Source organism: Triticum dicoccoides, chromosome 6B (assembly GCF_002162155.2).
Source record: "Triticum dicoccoides isolate Atlit2015 ecotype Zavitan chromosome 6B, WEW_v2.0, whole genome shotgun sequence".
NCBI classification, from domain to species: domain Eukaryota; kingdom Viridiplantae; phylum Streptophyta; class Magnoliopsida; order Poales; family Poaceae; genus Triticum; species Triticum dicoccoides.
Window position 1 is genome coordinate 507,616,202 of NC_041391.1, and position 18,047 is coordinate 507,634,248.

The following is an 18,047-nucleotide window of genomic DNA, read 5'->3' on the forward strand; positions in this document are numbered from 1 at the left end:
ATCTTCATAGGATACCCTAAGGAAACAATTGGGTACACCTTCTACCACAAATCCGAAGGCAAGATCTTTGTTGCCAAGAATGGAACATTTCTAGAGAAGGAGTTTCTCTCAAAAGAAGTGAGTGGGGGGAAAGTAGAACTTGATAAGGTAATTGTACCTTCTCTCGAATTGGAAAGTACCTCATCACAGAAAACCGTTCTCATGATGCCTACACCAACTAGAGAGGAAGCTAATGATGATGATCATGAAACTTCAGATCAAGTTACTACTAAACCTCGTAGGTCAAACAGAGCACGATCTGCACCAGAGTGGTACAGTAATCCTGTTTTGGAAGTCATCTTACTAGACCATGGCGAACCTACGAACTATGAAGAAGCTATGATGAGCCCAGATTCCAATAAATGGCTTGAGGCCATGAAATCGGATATAGGATACGTGTATGAGAACAAAGTGTGGACTTTGGTGGACTTGCCCAATGATCGGCAATCCATAGAGAATAAATGGATCTTCAAAGCTTGACTTGTCGCAAAAGGTTTTCGACAAGTTCAAGGAGTTGACTGCGATGAAACTTTCTCACCCATAGTGATGCTTAAGTCCGTCCAAATCATGTTAGCAATTACCACATTTTATGATATCTGGCAAATGGATGTCAAAACTGCATTCCTTAAACTGATATCTCTAAGAAGAGTTGTATATGATGCAACCAGAAGGTTTTGTCAATCCTAAAGGTGCTAACAAGATGTGCAAGCTCTAGTGGTCCATCTATGGACTGGTGCAAGCATCCGGAGTTGGAATATGCGCTTTGATGAGGTGATCAAAGCATATAGTTCTATACAGACTCACGGTGAAGCCTTTATTTACAAGAAAGTGAGTGGGAGCTTTGTAGCATTTCTGATATTATATCTAGATGACATATTATTGATTGGAAATGATATAGAATTTCTAGATAGCATAAAAGAATACTTTAATAAAAAAATTCAATGAAAAACCTCGGTGAAGCTGCTTACATATTGGGCATCAAGATCTATAGAGATAGATCAAGACGCTTGATAAGACTTCCAATGAGTACATACCTTGACAATATTTTGAAGGAGTTCAAAATGGATCAGTCCAATAAGGAGTTCTTGCCTGTATTGTAAGGTGTGAAGTTGAGTAAAAGACACAAAACCTGACCACGGTAGAAGATAAAGAGAGAATGAAAGTCATTCCCTATGCCTCAGTCATAGGTTCTATAAAGTATTCCATGTTGTGTCCCAAACTTGTTGCATACCTTGCCATGAGTTTGGCAAGGGTGTACAATAGTGATCAAGGAGTAGATCACTAGAGAGCAGTCAAAATTATCCTTAGTTACCTTAAAAAGGACTAAGGAAATGTTTCTTGGTTATGGAGGTGATAAAGAGTTTGTCATAAAGAGTTACGTTGATGCAAGCTTTGGCACTGATCTAGATGACTCTAAGTCTCAATCTAGATACTTATTGAACGTAGGAGCAATTAGCTAGAGTAGCTCCATGCAGAGCATTGTAGACATAGAAATTTGCAAAATACATACGGATCTAAATGTGGCAGACCCGTTGACTAAACTCCTCTCACAAGAAAACATGATCACACCTTTGTACTCTGTGGGTGTTAATGACATAGCAATGTGAACTATATTATTGACTCTAGTAAACCCTTTGGGTGTTGGTCACATGGCGATGTGAACTATGGGTACTAATCACATAAAGATGTGGACTATTGGTGTTAAATCACATGGCAATGTGAACTAGATTATTGACTCTAGTGCAAGTGGGAGACTGAAGGAAATATGCCCTAGAGGAAATAATAAAGTTGTTATTTTGTATTTCCTTATTTCATGATAAATTTTTATTATTCATGCTAGAATTGTATTAACCGGAAACTTGACACATGTGCGGATACATAGAGAAAATATCGTGCCCTAGTAATCATGTACTAGACTAGCTCGTTGATCAAAGATGGTTGAGTTTCCTAACCATAGACATGTGTTTTCATTTGATAAACGGGGTCACATCATTAGGAGAATGATGTGATGGACAAGACCCATTCGTTAGCTTAGCATTATGATCATTCAGTTTTATTGGTATTGCTTTCTTCATGTCAAATACGTATTCCTTCGACTATGAGATTATGCAACTCCCGGATACTGGAGGAATGTCTTGTGTGCTATCAAACGTCACAACATAACTGGGTGATTAGAAAGATGCTCTACAGGTATATCCGAACGTGTTTGTTGGGTTGGCATAGATCGAGATTAGGATTTGCCTACTCCGAGTATCGGAGAGGTATCTCTGGGCCCTCTCAATAATGCACATCATAAGAAGCCTTGCAAGGAAAGTGACTAATGAGTTAGTTGCAGGATGATGCATTAAGGAACGAGTAAAGAGACTTGCGATAACGAGATTGAACTAGGTATGAAGATACCGATGATCGAATCTCGAGTAAGTAACATACCTATGACAAAGGGAATAACGTATGTTTTCATACGGTTCGACCGATAAATATCTTTGTAGAATATGTGGGAGCCAATATGAGCATCCAGGTTCCACTATTGGTTATTGACCGGAGAGGTGTCTCGGTCATGTCTACATAGTTCTCAAACTCGTAGGGTCCGCACGCTTAACGTTCGATGACGATATTGTATTTTATGAGTTATGTGATTTGGTGACCGAATGTTGTTCGGAGTCCCGGATGAGTTTACGGACATGACGAGGAGTCTCGAAGTGGTTGTGAGGTAAAGGTTGATATATAGAACGATAGTATTCGGACACTGGAAGTGTTCCGGAGGGTACCAGCCTCAAGTAAATTTACCAAAGGACAAAGACGAAAGAGGGGATGCCCGATGCTTGGTTGTCCTTGAATATTACCTTGGGATGCCTTGGGCACCCCCAAGCTTAAGCTCTTGCCACTCCTTATTCCATATTCCATCAAATCTTTACTCAAAACTTGAAAACTTCACAACACAAAACTCAACAGAAAACTCATGAGATCCGTTAGTATAAGAAAATAAATCACCGGTTTTTGGTACTGTTGTGAACCCAATCTTTATTTATATTGGTGTAATATCTACTATATTCAAACTTCTACATGGTTCATACCCCCCCCCACCCTTGATAATTATAACTCCAAAAATTCTGAACAATTAGCACAACAGAGGAAATTCATATATCAATCTTGTGTAAAAAAAATCAGGATTTTATCATGCTACTACGATTTTTAAAAATTCTCGCAACCGGCGCAGAAGTTTCTGTTTTTCAGCAAGATCAAATCAACAATATACCAATGTATCCTAAAGGCTTTACTTGGGTCAAACACTAATTAAAGACACCAAAACATAATTACTACAGAAGTAATAATGTGTATTTATTCAAGAACAGTAGCAAAAACAAAAAAAATACAAAAATAAAATTGGGTTGCCTCCCAACAAGCTCTATTGTTTAACGCCCCTAGCTAGGCATAAAACATAGATCTAGGTATTATCATCTTTGGTATTCAATCCATAAGTAGCCCTCATAATAGATTCATATGGCAACTTAATTTTCTTTCTTCAAAAGTGTTCCATGCCCTACCTTAACGGAATTGAAATCTAATGTTTCCTTCTTTCATATCTATAATTGCACCAATCGTTCTAAGGAAAGGTCTACCAAAAATAATAGAACATGTAGGATTGCAATCTATTTCAAGCACAATGAAATCTACAGGCACTTAATTCATGTTTGCAACAATAAGAACATCATTAATCTTTCCCATAGGTTTCTTAATAGTGGAATTGGCAAGATACATTATTTCTCAGTCCTAAAGATATGCAAGAAGCAAAGAAATGTATGATGGAAAAAGGTATTAATGTGGAAGATGTTAAGAATTTACCACCTATTGAAGAAATACGTGGTCTTGACACACCACCACAGGTGGTAGAGGTAAATTCTCTTATAAAGTTTGATGAAGGTGACATTCCCTATAAAAAATCTCCTAGTCAATGCTTATATGAATTCGACAATTACATCATTAAGCATGATCATTTCAATGCAAATTTTATGAAACAATTGAAACAAAATGCATACATGATTGGTCATTTGAGTGACTTTTTGTTTAGAATAGTTAATGATATCAAAGGTGTAAGTAAACCTGCATCTATGGTCCAAACTCAGTTAGAACAAGTTGTTAAATCTCAAAGTGAATTGCTCAATGAAATGAAGAATAATATGAATGGCCATGCTATTGGAGTAATGACTAGAGGAGGTAGAATGACTCAAGAGCCACTTTATCCTAAAGGTCACCCTAACAGAATAGAACAAGATTCTCAAAGAATTAATATTGATGCACCTAGTCCATTGATAACCCACAAGTATAGGGGATAATGTAGCCTCTTTCGATAACTAAGAGTGTCGAACCCAACGAGGAGCTAATGGTAGAACAAATATTCTCTCAAGTCCTATCTGCCACTGATACGACTCTACGCACGCTTAGTGTTCGCTTTACCTAGAACAAGTATGAAACTAGAAGTACTTTGTAGGTGTTGGTGGATAGGTTTGCAAGATAATAAAGAGCACGTAAATAAAAAGTAGGGGCTGTTTAGATAAAGAAACAATAAAGTAAATATAGCGAGTGTGGAAAAGTGGCGGTATGAGTTGTGGAATTGTCCCTAAGCAATTGACTATGTTACTAGACCGGTAATCACTATTGTAATTTTATTTGAGGGAGATGCATAAGCTAACATACTTTCTCTTCTTGGATCATACGCACTTATGATTGGAACCCTAGCAAGCATACGCAACTACTAAAGATCATTAAGGTAAAACCCAACCATAGCACTAAAGTATCAAGTCCCCTTTATCCCATACGCAAACAACCTACTTACTCGGGTCTATGCTTCTGTCACTCACGCCATCCACCATAACCAAATCATGAACATATTGCAAACCCTACAACGGGGATCCCTCATGCTTGCGCGACACGGAGAGAACCATAGGACAGCACCAATTATAAAACATGCAACTCAAACCAATCGTAACAATTCATCAATCACCGATAGGACAACGAAAATTTACTCAGACATCATAGATTGGCAACACATCATTGGATAATAATATGAAGCATAAAGCACCATGTTTAAGTAGAGGGTACAACGGGTTGCAGGAGAGTGGACCGCTGAATATAGATGGGGGAAGGTGATGGAGATGTTGGTGAAGATGGCGGAGGTGCTGGTGAAGATCGCGGTGACGATGATGGCCCCCGGCGGCGTTCCGGCGCCACCGGAAGCAAGGGGGAGAGGGCCCCCTTCTTCTTCTTCTTCCTTGACCATCTCCCTAGATGGGAGAAGGGTTTCCCCTCTGGTACTTAGCTCCCATGGCGTGGGAGGGGCGAGAGCCCCTCCGAGATTGGATCTGTCTCTCTGTCTCTCTCTGTTTCTGCGTTCTCAGATTCTGCCCTTACACCGTTTTTTTTATATCCAGAGATCCGTAACTCCGATTGGTGTGAATCTTTCGCCCAGATTTTTCTCATAAAATTAGCTTCCTTGCGTTAAAATAAGAACGTCAGCCGCCTTACGGGGTGCCCAGGAGAGTCCAGGGTGCGCCTGCCCCCCTAGGGCGCGCCCCTGTCTCGTGGCCCCCTTGGGCACCGTCTCGCGTTGATTCTTCCTCCCAAAAATCATAAATATTCCAAAATAATTCTCCGTCCATTTTTATCCCGTTTGGACTCCGTTTGATATTGGGTTTCTGCGAAATATAAAACATGCAACAAATAGGAACTGGCACTGGATCAATATGTTAGTCCCAAAAATAATATAAAAGTTGCCAAAAGTATATGAAAGTTGAAGAATATTGCCATGGAACAGTCAAAAATTATAGATACGACAGAGACGTATCAGCATCCCCAAGCTTAATTCCTGCTCGTCCTCGAGTAGGTAAATGATTAAAAGATAATTTTTGATGTGGAATGCTACCTAGCATAATCTTGATCATGTAATCTAATCATGGCATGAATATTAAGACAAGAGTGATTCAAAGCAATAGTCTATCATTTGACATAAAAACAATAATACTTCAAGCGTACTAATAAAGCAATCATGTCTTTTCAAAACAACAAGGCCAAAGCAAGCTTATCCCTACAAAATCATATAGTTTGGCCATGCTTCATTTTCGTCACACAAAATGCTCCCATCATGCACAACCCCGATGACAAGTCGAGCAATTGGTTCATACTTTTTAACGCGCTTCAGCTTTTTCAACCCTCACGCAATACATGAGCGCAAGCCATGGATATAGCACTATATGTGGAATAGAATATGATGGTGAGGGTTTATGCGGAGAAGACAAAAAAGGGAGAAAGTCTCACATCGACGCGGCTAATCAACGGGCTATGGAGATGCCCATCAATTGATATCAATGCGAGGAGTAGGGATTGCCATGCAACGGATGCACCAGAGCTATAAGTGTATGAAAGCTCAAACTGAAAACTAAGTGGGTGTGCATCCAACTTGCTTGCTCATGAAGACCTAGGGCATTTGAGGAATCCCATCGTTGGAATATGCAAGCCAAGTTCTATAATGAAAATTACCACTAGTATATGAAATTGATAACATAGAGACTCTCTATATGAAGAACATGGTGCTGCTCTGAAGCACAAGTGTGGTAAAAGGATAATAAAATTGCCCCTTTTCTTTTTCATTTTTTCATTTTTTTTCTTTTTTTTGGGCGGGCTTCTTTGCCCCCCCTTTTTTTATTTAGGCTTCTTTGGCCTCTCTTTTTTTCATGGGGCAATTCTCTATAAGATGATCATCACACTTTTATTTACTTACAACTCAATATTATAACTCGATACTAGAACAAAGATATGACTCTGTATGAATGCCTCCGGCGGTGTACCGGGATGTGCAATGATCTAGCATAGCAACGACATCAAAAAAACGGACAAGCCATGAAAACATCATGCTAGCTATCTTACGATCATGCAAGGCAATATGATAATGAATGCTCAAGTCATGTATATGATGATGATGGAAGTTGCATGGCAATATATCTCGGAATGGCTATGGAAATGCCATAATAGGTAGGTATGGTGGCTGTTTTGAGGAAGATATAAGGAGGCTTATGTGTGATAGAGCGTATCATATCACGGGGTTTGGATGCACTGGTGAAGTTTGCAGCAACTCTCATGGTGAGAAAGGGCAATGCACGGTACCGAAGAGGCTAGCAATGATGGAAAGGTAAAAGTGCGTATAATCCATGGACTCACATTAGTCATAAAGAACTCATATACTTATTGCAAAAGTTTATTAGCCCTCGAAGCAAAGTACTACTACGCATGCCCCTATGGGGATAGATTGGTAGGAAAAGACCATCGCTCGTCCCCGACCGCCACTCATAACGAAGACAATCAAAGAAACACCTCATGCTTCAAATTTGTCACACAACGGTTACCATACGTGCATGCTACGGGACTTGCAAACATCAACACAAGTGTCTCTACAATCCACAACCACCCACTAGCATGATTCTAATATCACCATCGTTATATCGCAAAACTATTGCAAGGAATCAAACATATCATATTCAGCGATCTACAAGTTTATGTAGGATTTTATGACTAACCATGTGAATGACCAATTCCTGTCATCTCTCTAAATAGATATAAGTGAAGCAATAGTTTAATTCTTACTACAAAAGATATGCCCACACTCTAACAAATATAAGTGAAGCAAAAGAGCATTCTACAAATGGAGGTTTTCTATGTGAAGAGAAACAGGCAATCCAAACTTCAAATGATATAAGTGAAGCACATGAAGCATTCTATAAAGCCATACTCAAAAGATAGAAGTGAAGTGCAATGAGCATTCTATAAATCAACAAAGGACTATCTCATACCAGCATGGTGCATAAAATAAAAATGAAAACTAAATGCAAAAGACGCTCCAAGACTTGCACATATCGCATGAACGAAACGAATACGAAAACATACCGATACTTGTTGAAGAAAGAGGGGATGCCTTTCGGGGCATCCCCAAGCTTATACGCTTGAGTCTCCTTGAATATTTACTTGGGGTGCCTTGGGCATCCCCAAGCTTGAGCTCTTGCCTCTCTTCCTTTTCCTCATATCGAGTCATCCTCGATCAAACACTTCATCCACACAAAACTTCAACAGAAAACTCGGTAAGATCCGTTAGTATAATAAAGAAAATAACTACTCTAGGTACTGTTGAAAACCAATTCATATTTTGTTTTTGCATTGTGTATACTGTAATATAGCTTTTTCATGGCTTAATCCACTAACAGAAATTGATAGATTCATCAAAACAAGCAAACCATGCATCAAAAACAGAATCTGTCAAAAAAAGAACAGTCTGTAGCAATCTAAACATTCACCATACTTATGGTACCCCAACAATTCTAAAAAAATTAGGAAAAATGAAAACTTTGTACATCAAAACAGTGCAAAAAGAATCAGAACCATTTGGTGTTCCAGTAAAAAAGGTAAAATCGTGCACTACAGCCAAAGTTTCTGTCCTGCACCGTACAAACCAACAAGTATTGTAAACATCCTAAAGGCAAACCTTGGCACATTATTTTTATAATACAAAGTAATTGTACAAGGGGATAATTATTTTTGTTGAAAAGTTTCTGTAATCAAGATTCACAAAGTTTCCGTGAGCATGAACAAAGTTCAAGGCTAGCTCCCACTTCAACAATGCTTGTTTTTCTCACTTTCACTTTCCTTTTTGAAAAGTTTTAGGTTCCCCTATTTATTTTATTGTTTTAAACTATATAAAAGCACTCAACAGAAATAAATGACTCTCTAAAACTTCCGGGTTGTCTACCTGGCAGCGCTTTCTTTAAAGCCATTAAGCTAGGCATAAAGTGCTCAAATAATGGATCCACCCGGATCCCAAGGTATATCAAAGCCAATTTTAATTAACAATGATTTGTAATTTAGTAGTGAGCACAAAGTAACATATATCATGCAACAACAAATTCTAACTCTCTTCCTATGCATCGGCATGTCATAAAAGAACAATTCATGCACACCAAGTAAAGGCCAATGCATAGTATAAACAGTTTCTTGCAATTTATCATATTGGAAACGTAGAGAGGTGGAGATATAGTTCCTCTCTCATAATAATTGCAAGTAGGAGAAGCAAGCACATGCATATTATATCTATCAAAATTATCATGTGCAACGGTAAAATGCAACCCATCAATATAATCCTTAATAAGCACAAACTTCTCCGATATAGTGTAGTTTGGAGAATTCAAAAAGATAATAGGGTTATCATGCTTGGGTGCAATAGCAACAATTTCATGTTTAACGTAAGGAACTATAGCAAGTTCATCTCCATAAGCATAATTCATATTGGCATCTTGGCCACCAGCATAGCAAGCATCATCAAAAAGGGATATTTCAAGAGAACCAACGGGGTCATAGCAATCATCCTTCGGTAAGCATGAAGGGAAATTAAACAATAATGTATGAGTTGAAGAGTTACTCTCATTAGAAGGTGGGCACGAGTAGCTAATCCGCTCTTCCTCCTTTTGTTCTTCGCTCTCCTCATCATCTTTTTCATCCAATGAGCTCACAGTTTCATCAATTCCTTCTTCCATAGGCTCCTGCAAAATATTAGTCTCTTCTTGGACAGCGAAGACTTACTCAATAAATGCATCAATAATGGCATTATATTCATAATTCTCATAGCAATATCTAAGTATAGCAAAAATTTCAGGCCTGTAAACAGCATCATCAAAATTTTCACACGTTTTAAACAAAGATTCTATTTCATAAGCACCCATAAAAGCAACAAATTATTCTATTTGTTCCACATCATAGTAATCATATCTACCATTAGCATAATAAGCTAAGGTTTTATTATCGTTAAATTTGCATGAAAAGTCAAGGTGTGGAGCCTTCATCCTAGAGCAACAAGTATAATCATATCTCAAGCATAGTTGCCTAGCATACCACTTCAACATATGAATTTGATCCCATAATAGTTTCCATTTTTGTGTCAAGCGATAATCCCTAAAGTATTCACGTTGATCCAACATGTCTCCCATAACAAAATTGAATGGGGTTTTCTCAGGATTATCAAATTAGTACATAATTTATGTCACATAATGAGCATCGAGAGTTTTAGGAGGTTCCTCATCTCCATGAGTAGCAAGTACACCTATTTTTTTGGTATTTCGTGTTCCATATCCATAACTAAAGATAGAGAACAACTTAGAACAGCAAATAAAAATTACTTAGTGATAAAGCAAACAAGCACACACGAGAATATTCACCCCATGCTATGACTCCCCGGCAATGGCGCCAGAAAAAGGTCTTGATAACCCACAAGTGTAGGGGATAATTGTATCCTCTTTCGATAAGTAAGAGTGTCAAACCCAACGAGGAGCTAAAGGTAGAACAAATATTCTCTCAAGTCCTATCTGCCACTGATACGACTCTACACACGCTTAGTGTTCGCTTTACCTAGAACAAGTATGAAACTAGAAGTACTTTGTAGGTGTTGTTCGATAGGTTTGCAAGATAATAAAGAGCACGTAAATAAAACGTAGGGGTTGTTTAGATAAAGAAACAATAAAGTAAATATAGCGAGTGTGGAAAAGTGGCGGTAGGAATTGTGGAATTGTCCCTAAGCAATTGACTATGTTACTAGACCGGTAATCACTATTGCAATTTTATTTGAGGGAGAGGCATAAGCTAACATACTTTCTCTTCTTGGATCATATGCACTTATGGTTGGAACTCTAGCAAGCATCCGCAACTACTAAATATCATTAAGGTAAAACCCAACCATAGCATTAAAGTATCAAGTCCCCTTTATCCCGTACGCAAAACAACCTACTTACTCGGGTCTGTGCTTCTGTCACTCACGCCATCCACCATAAGCGAATCATGAACATGTTGCAAACCCTACAGCGGGGATCCCTCACGCTTGCGCGACACGGAGAGCACCATAGGACAGCACCAATAATAAAACATGCAACTCAAACCAATCATAGCAATTCATCAATCACCGATAGGACAACGAAAATCTACTCAGACATCATAGGATGGCAACACATCATTGGATAATAATATGAAGCATAAAGCACCATGTTTAAGTAGAGGGTACATCGGGTTGCGGTAGAGTGAACCACTGAATATAGATGGGGGAAGGTGATGGAGATGTTGGTGAAGATGGCGGAGGTGTTGCTGAAGATCGCGGTGATGATGATGGCCCCCGGCGGCGTTCCAGCGCCACCGGAAGCAAGGGGGAGAGGGCCCCCCTTCTTCTTCTTCTTCCTTGACCTTCCCCCTAGATGGGAGAAGGGTTTCCCCTCTGGTACTTGGCTCCCATGGCATGGGAGGGGTGAGAGCCCCTCCGAGATTCGATCTGTCTCTCTGTCTCTCTCTGTTTCTGCGTTCTCAGATTCTGCCCTTACATCGTTTCTCTTATATCTGGAGATCCATAACTCTGATTGGGGTGAATCTTTTGCCCAGATTTTTCTCATAAAATTAGCTTTCTTGCGGCAAAAGAAGAGCGTCAACCGCCTTACGGAGGGCCCGCGAGAGTCCAGGGCGCGCCTGCCCCCTGGGGCGCGCCCCCATGTCTTGTGGCCCCCTCGGGAACCGTCTCGCGTTGATTATTCCTCCCAAAAATCACAAATATTCCAAAATAATTCTCCGTCCGTTTTTATCCCGTTTGGACTCCGTTTGATATTGGGTTTCTGCGAAATATAAAACATGCAACAAACAGGAACTGGCACTGGGCACTGGATCAATATGTTAGTCCCAAAAATAATATAAAAAGTTGCCAAAAGTATATGAAAGTTGAAGAATATTGGCATGGAACAATCAAAAATTATAGACACGATGGAGACGTATCATCCATGTAAAAATAGAAAGAAAAAGAAAATGATAGGACTTTGCATACTTCTAGTGAACCTGAGGTAGAAAAACCTTATGATAATGATAATGGTGTTTCTATTTTTGATGTTGAAACTTAATCTGGTAATGAATATTCACCTAGCGATAATGATAATGACAATGAAGATGTTCATGTAGATGCTCAACCAGACAATGGTAAGGAACCAGATAATGATGTTGAAATAGGACCCGCCATTGATCTTGATAACCCACCTTTTTAAAAATAAACATTATGCTAAGAGAGTTTTTGTTGCTAGAAAACATGGTAAAGAAAGACAACCACTGGTTCAAAAACTCATGCATTTCCCACCTAAACCATCTAAGAATAAAGATGAGGAAGAATTTGAGCGCTTTGCTAAAATGCTTAGGCTAGTCTTTTTGCGTACTTGTTTAACTAATATTCTGAAGACGGCCCCTTATGCTAAATACATGAAAGATATTGTCACTAATAAAAGAAAAATACCTAAAGCTGAAATCTCCACCAACTCATTCCGGTAAGCAAAGATATCTGGTGGCATGATGGTGTATCCGTTCCTGCCATGAAAGTCAAACAAAGAAGGTGCAGGCAATGGAATAATATCACGAGTGTCCTCGCTAAATACCAAATTCTAACAAATGTGGTGAGGGGGCTCAGGTTCATCAATAAATTGGTGATTGTTCATAGCCTGGTGATTAATACGTCTCCAAGGTATCTATAATTTTTGACTGTTCCATGCTATTATATTATCTGTTTTGGATGTTTAATGGGCATTTATATGCTATTTTAAATTATTTTTTGGACTAACCTATTAACCGAGAGCCTAGTGCCAGTTTCTGTTTTTTTTTGCTATTTTAGAGTTTCGCAGAAAAGGAATACCAAACGGAGTCCAAACGGAATGAAACTTTCGCGATGATCTTTCTTGGACCAGAAGGAAACCAGAAGACTTGGAGATGAAGTCGGAGACGCAACAAGGCGTCCACGAGGCAGTAGGGCGCGCCCTAGGGGGTAGGGCACGCCCCCTACCTTGTGGGCCCCTCGAGGGTCTCCTGACCTAGCTCCTTCGCCTATATAAATTCTTATACCCTGAAAATATCCAAGGGAGCCACAAAACCACTTTTCCACCGCCGCAACCTTGTGTACCCGTGAGATCCCATATAGGGACCTTTTCTGGCGTCCTGCCAGAGGGGGATTCGATGACGGAGGGCTTCTTCATCAACACTATTGCCTCTCTGATGATGCGTGAGTAGTTTACCACAGACCTACGGGTCCATCGCTAGTATCTAGATGGCTTCTTCTATCTCTTTGATTGTAAATATGATGTTCTTGGAGATCTATTCGATGTAATATTCTTTTGCGGTGTGTTTGCCGAGATCTAATGAATTGTGGATTTATGATCAAATTATCTATGAATATTATTTGGTTCTTCTTTGAATTCCTATATGCATGATTTGATATCTTTGCAAGTCTCTTCGAATTATCGGTTTAGTTTGGCCTACTAGATTAATCTTTCTTGCAATGGGAGAAGTGCCTAGCTTTGGGTTCAATCTTGCGGTGTACTTTCCCAGTGACAGTATGGCCAGCAAGGCACATATTGTATTGTTGCCATCGAGGATAAAAAGATGGGGTTTTCATCATATTGCTTGAGTTAATTCCTCTACATCATGTCATCTTACTTAATGCGTTACTCTGTTCTTCATGAACTTATTACTCTAGATGCAGGCATGAGTCGGTCGATGTGTGGAGTAATAGTAGTTGATGCAGAATCGTTTCGGTCTACTTGACATGGACGTGATGCCTATGTTCATGATCATTGCTTTACATATCGTCATAACTTTGCGCTTTTCTATCAATTGCTCGGCAGTAATTTGTTCACCCACCATAATATTTGCTATCTTGAGAGAAGCCACTAGTGAAACCTATGGCCCCCGGGTGAAAGGATCGATATGGTTGACTAGAGGGGGGGTGAATAGGCAACTAACAATTTTTAAGCTTTTCTTTACCAATTTAAACTTTTCAACAAATAGGTTGTCTAGATATGCAACTATGTGAGCAACCTATATGATGCAATGACAACTAGCACAAAAGCAAGCAAGGGATACAACACAAGTAGGCTTGCAAAAGTAAAGGCACGAAATAACCAAGAGTGGAGACGAGGATGTGTTACCGAAGTTCCTTCCTTTTAAAGGGAAGTACGTCTCCGTTAGAGCGGTGTGGAGGCACAATGCTCCCCAAGAAGCCACTAGGGCCACCGTATTCTCCTCACGCCCTCACACAATGCGAGATGCCGTGATTCCACTATTGGTGCCCTTGAAGGCGGCAACCGGACCCTTACAAACAAGGTTGGGGCTCTCTCCACAACTTAATTGGAGGCTCCCAACGAAACCACGAAGCTTCACCACAATGGAATATGGCTTCGAGGTGACCTCAACCATCTAGGGTGCTCAAACACCCAAGAGTAACAAAATCCACACTAGAAAGTATGGGGGAAGAAAATATCCTTTGGTGGAAGTGTAGATCTAGGTCTCCTCCTTCAATCTCTAGAAAATCAACAAGTTTGAGTGGCTAGAGAGAGAGATCGGGCAAGAGAGCTTGAGAGCATTAGTGGTGGAGTGAGAGAGGTAAAAGGTGAGAGTGGTAGGTGGAAGAACCACCTTATATAGCAACCCTAATAAATCCAACCGTTACTGCGTTTTCAGCACTGCAGCGGTACAACCGCTCCTTGCCCCAGTACAACCTAGGCTCACGATGTAGCGGCAGAACCCTACCAGGCGGTACTACCGGGCCACCAGGCAGTAGTACCGGTTATTAGAAAATAACCGGACCAACCTCCCAGCCACCGCACAACTACCGCACTGAAACAGAACGGAGTCACCCTTGAGGGTGGTAGTTGGGCGGTGCGGGGCCGGTGCAACCGCTTGGCCTTGAGCGCTTGAGCGGCTAAGGTACGAGCGGAAGAACCTCTCGAACCTCTGGTAGTACCGGTTGATGAGGAACAACCAGACCAACCGGGCCACCACCGCCCGGGGAACCGCATCAAAACAGAAGCCTGACCGGTACATGGGCAGTGCATGGCCGGAACAACCGCTGCAGGTCTTTGCAGAGCCTGGTGGCGGTACCACCGCCCGGAGGCAGCGGTACCACCGCTCGACAAAGACAGGAAAGCGCCAAGAGCCATCGGTACAACCGCTTGGACAAGCGGTACTACCGCTGGGAAAACACAGCAGAAGTCAAACCAAAAGGGATGCACTCTCTCTCACACCAGAGGAAGACAAAAGAGGGGTGATGGAGGTGTACATGAATGGATACTCCTATCCATTCCAATGTGGGTTCCCTCTTGATAGTATGTGTTCCCTACGACCAAAGAGATAAAAAGCATAGAGGACTCCATCTTCAACCGTTTCCTTCGAGAGAGAACAACTAACCGGTGTAAGCCTAATCATCAAGAACCTGAAACATTTAGCACATGATTAGACCAACAAAGGGTTGTCATCATCATACAAAATATAAGGTAGGGAAATGCCCTTTCAATCTCCCCCTTTTTGGTGGATGATGACAACAACACGATTTAAGATAGAAATCTATAGAATCTAGTCGGAGCTCCCCCTAGATGTGTGCCCCAATTTGAACTAGTTGTTAGAGAGCATGGGCATACTTTAAGGTCGAGACTCCCCCTAGATTTTATAGACTCACCACTAAGCACATAATATGAATGTAGACAACATAATGGAACGAGAGCAATGCTACCAATAATATCCAACAAACAAGAAATTAAGATAGCAGGAGTGGAACAAGATCCACACAAAGCAAACCGAGAAACGAACAAAGTTCAACTGCAGACCACTGACAAAGTTCAACAGGAAACACACACCACGCAAACACCCATGCAACTCCCGAGTCCTATCACACTCTCTCCCCCTTTGGCATCAAGACACCAAAAAGGAAGAGAGCGAAGCTAGCGCCCCAGGCTCAGTCGTCCTCCTCTAACTCCTCGGTAGCATCTGGATCTTCATCATTATCAGAATCTTCAACATTATCAGAATCTTCATCATCATCCCGATCTGAGTCCTCCATGATATCATCAGCAGCAGTAAAGGTGGTGGAGGGCTGAGGGGGGGCTTCATCATCAGTCCAGGTGCTGTGGGAAGATATCCAACGCTCCTCCGGTGTGATGCTCTTCTCAGAGCCACTCTGAACTGACATGTTGAGGTGCCTCATCATTGCAATTTGGCGACACCGGACAAGCATCTCATTGACATGTGCCTCATACATCCTCTTCTGGATGTCAGACTGAAGGCAGAAAGTCTTCTTCACCTTGGCAGCGAGCTTGTCCACCCACGAAGGCTTGGCCCCTGGCTCCAGCTCAAAATCCTCATCGTCAGAAGTTGCATAGACATCCTCAGGAGCATTAGCAGGGAAGCGAGGCTCGGCGTGCTTCTTCTTCTTAAGGATCTTGACTTCATGAATGGTGAGATTATCAGGAGAGGTGAGGGGCTCTACAGGACGGCGAACCTCCCACACGGAGTTCAGAAAGCACATGACAAAAGGAGCATAAATGGGGACCTTCCTGTAGATGACCATGTTGTACATCTCGTGCCACAGCCAGTTGGACACATCAAACGTCTCCCTAGATCCCACCTTGGTCTTCATAGCAACCATCAAGTCAACAAGATAACCATGGATTTCATCTTGATTCCCCACCTTGGGCAGAAGCACATTGTGAAACACACAATGCATGATGTCATAGACCTTCACCAAATCCTTAGATTCGCCAATAATACCACGGCCCCGAATGTACAGAGGGGCAAGCTTCTCCTTAGGCATGAAGTCAGGATGGTCATGGAGGCGAATGCCACCCCTTCCTTCTAGACCGGTATCATCGTACCCAATAGCATTGCAAAAGGTCCTCTAGGGAACTTGAAAGATCTCATCACGGCACATGAAAGTGAGGGTACGCGCGTCGTCTTCTCCAAAGTGAACGGTGGCATAGAACTGATGGATGAGTTGAACATCAAAGTCACAGTTGACGGGCATGAGCTTGACAAGATCAAACTCCTCACAGAGAGCCAAAGCCTCACCAAAATACTCCAGGTTGTTCCTCCAATGGTCAAGATCGATGGTCCACTACTTGGCATATCTGTTCTTGTTGTGCTCAAAGAGTTCATGAAAAATCCACACTTGCATCTCATTCCGAAACTGAAGAGTGGTCCAACGAGGAGCTATGGGAACCACATAAGGATTCTTTGAGTGGAAGGCTTCCCAATCCTTGGCTTTCCAACGGTGCAGTGGCATTACCACACGTTGCTTTGCAGCAGCAGACTTTTCACGCCGAGTGGGCTTTGTGGGAACCACGACTTCCTCTTCATCAGCAGACACAGCCGGGCGCGCAGTCCTTCGAGCCCTCTTCTTGGTATTACGAGGAGCAGAGCGAGAACTAGAGCCACCTGAACACACACACACGAAGAGAACACACGAAAACCAGCAAGAATGAGAGGAAAGCACACGAAAAATGCAACAGCAGAGAAACCAGAACAGTGCTGTGTGGTTCATATATCTCGGTTGTACCGGATCTCCCACCGGTAAAACCGCCCCACCGGTTGTACCGCCCGTATAGGCGGTAGAACCGCTGATAGTGGCACTACCAGGGGGGATAGATCTAACCAAGACATGTGAATCACACAAGCAATATTCCGATTTCTAGGTACTGCATAGACCGAAGAAAAACAACGATCGCTCCCAACCAAAGATCAAACACTAAACTTGGAGGGTTAAGTAATGCCCTAGACAAAGAAGAAACCCTAAAACAAGGAACGAAGAACAAGGGCATTACCACCATCCATGGGAGGAGATCGGAAGGCCTCCACGGAGGGAATCCACGGAGAGCCCATGGATCTGAAGCGCGGGACGCACTCCGGGACGGGGCAGAGGTGACCGGCGGCTAGGGCAAGGAAAAGTCGAACAGGGACGAAAGGGAAAAAGAAGAAAACCCTTCACCCCGTCGGATATAAATAGGCCCATAGCCGCGCAGCGGTAGAACCGCTCCGAGGACCGGTTGTACCGCAGGTCAGGTACTGACAGGTGGTTGTGGGCGGTACTTTCTTTCCTGAAGGGCATCGGTAGTACCGCCCGGAAACAACCGGTAGTACCGGAC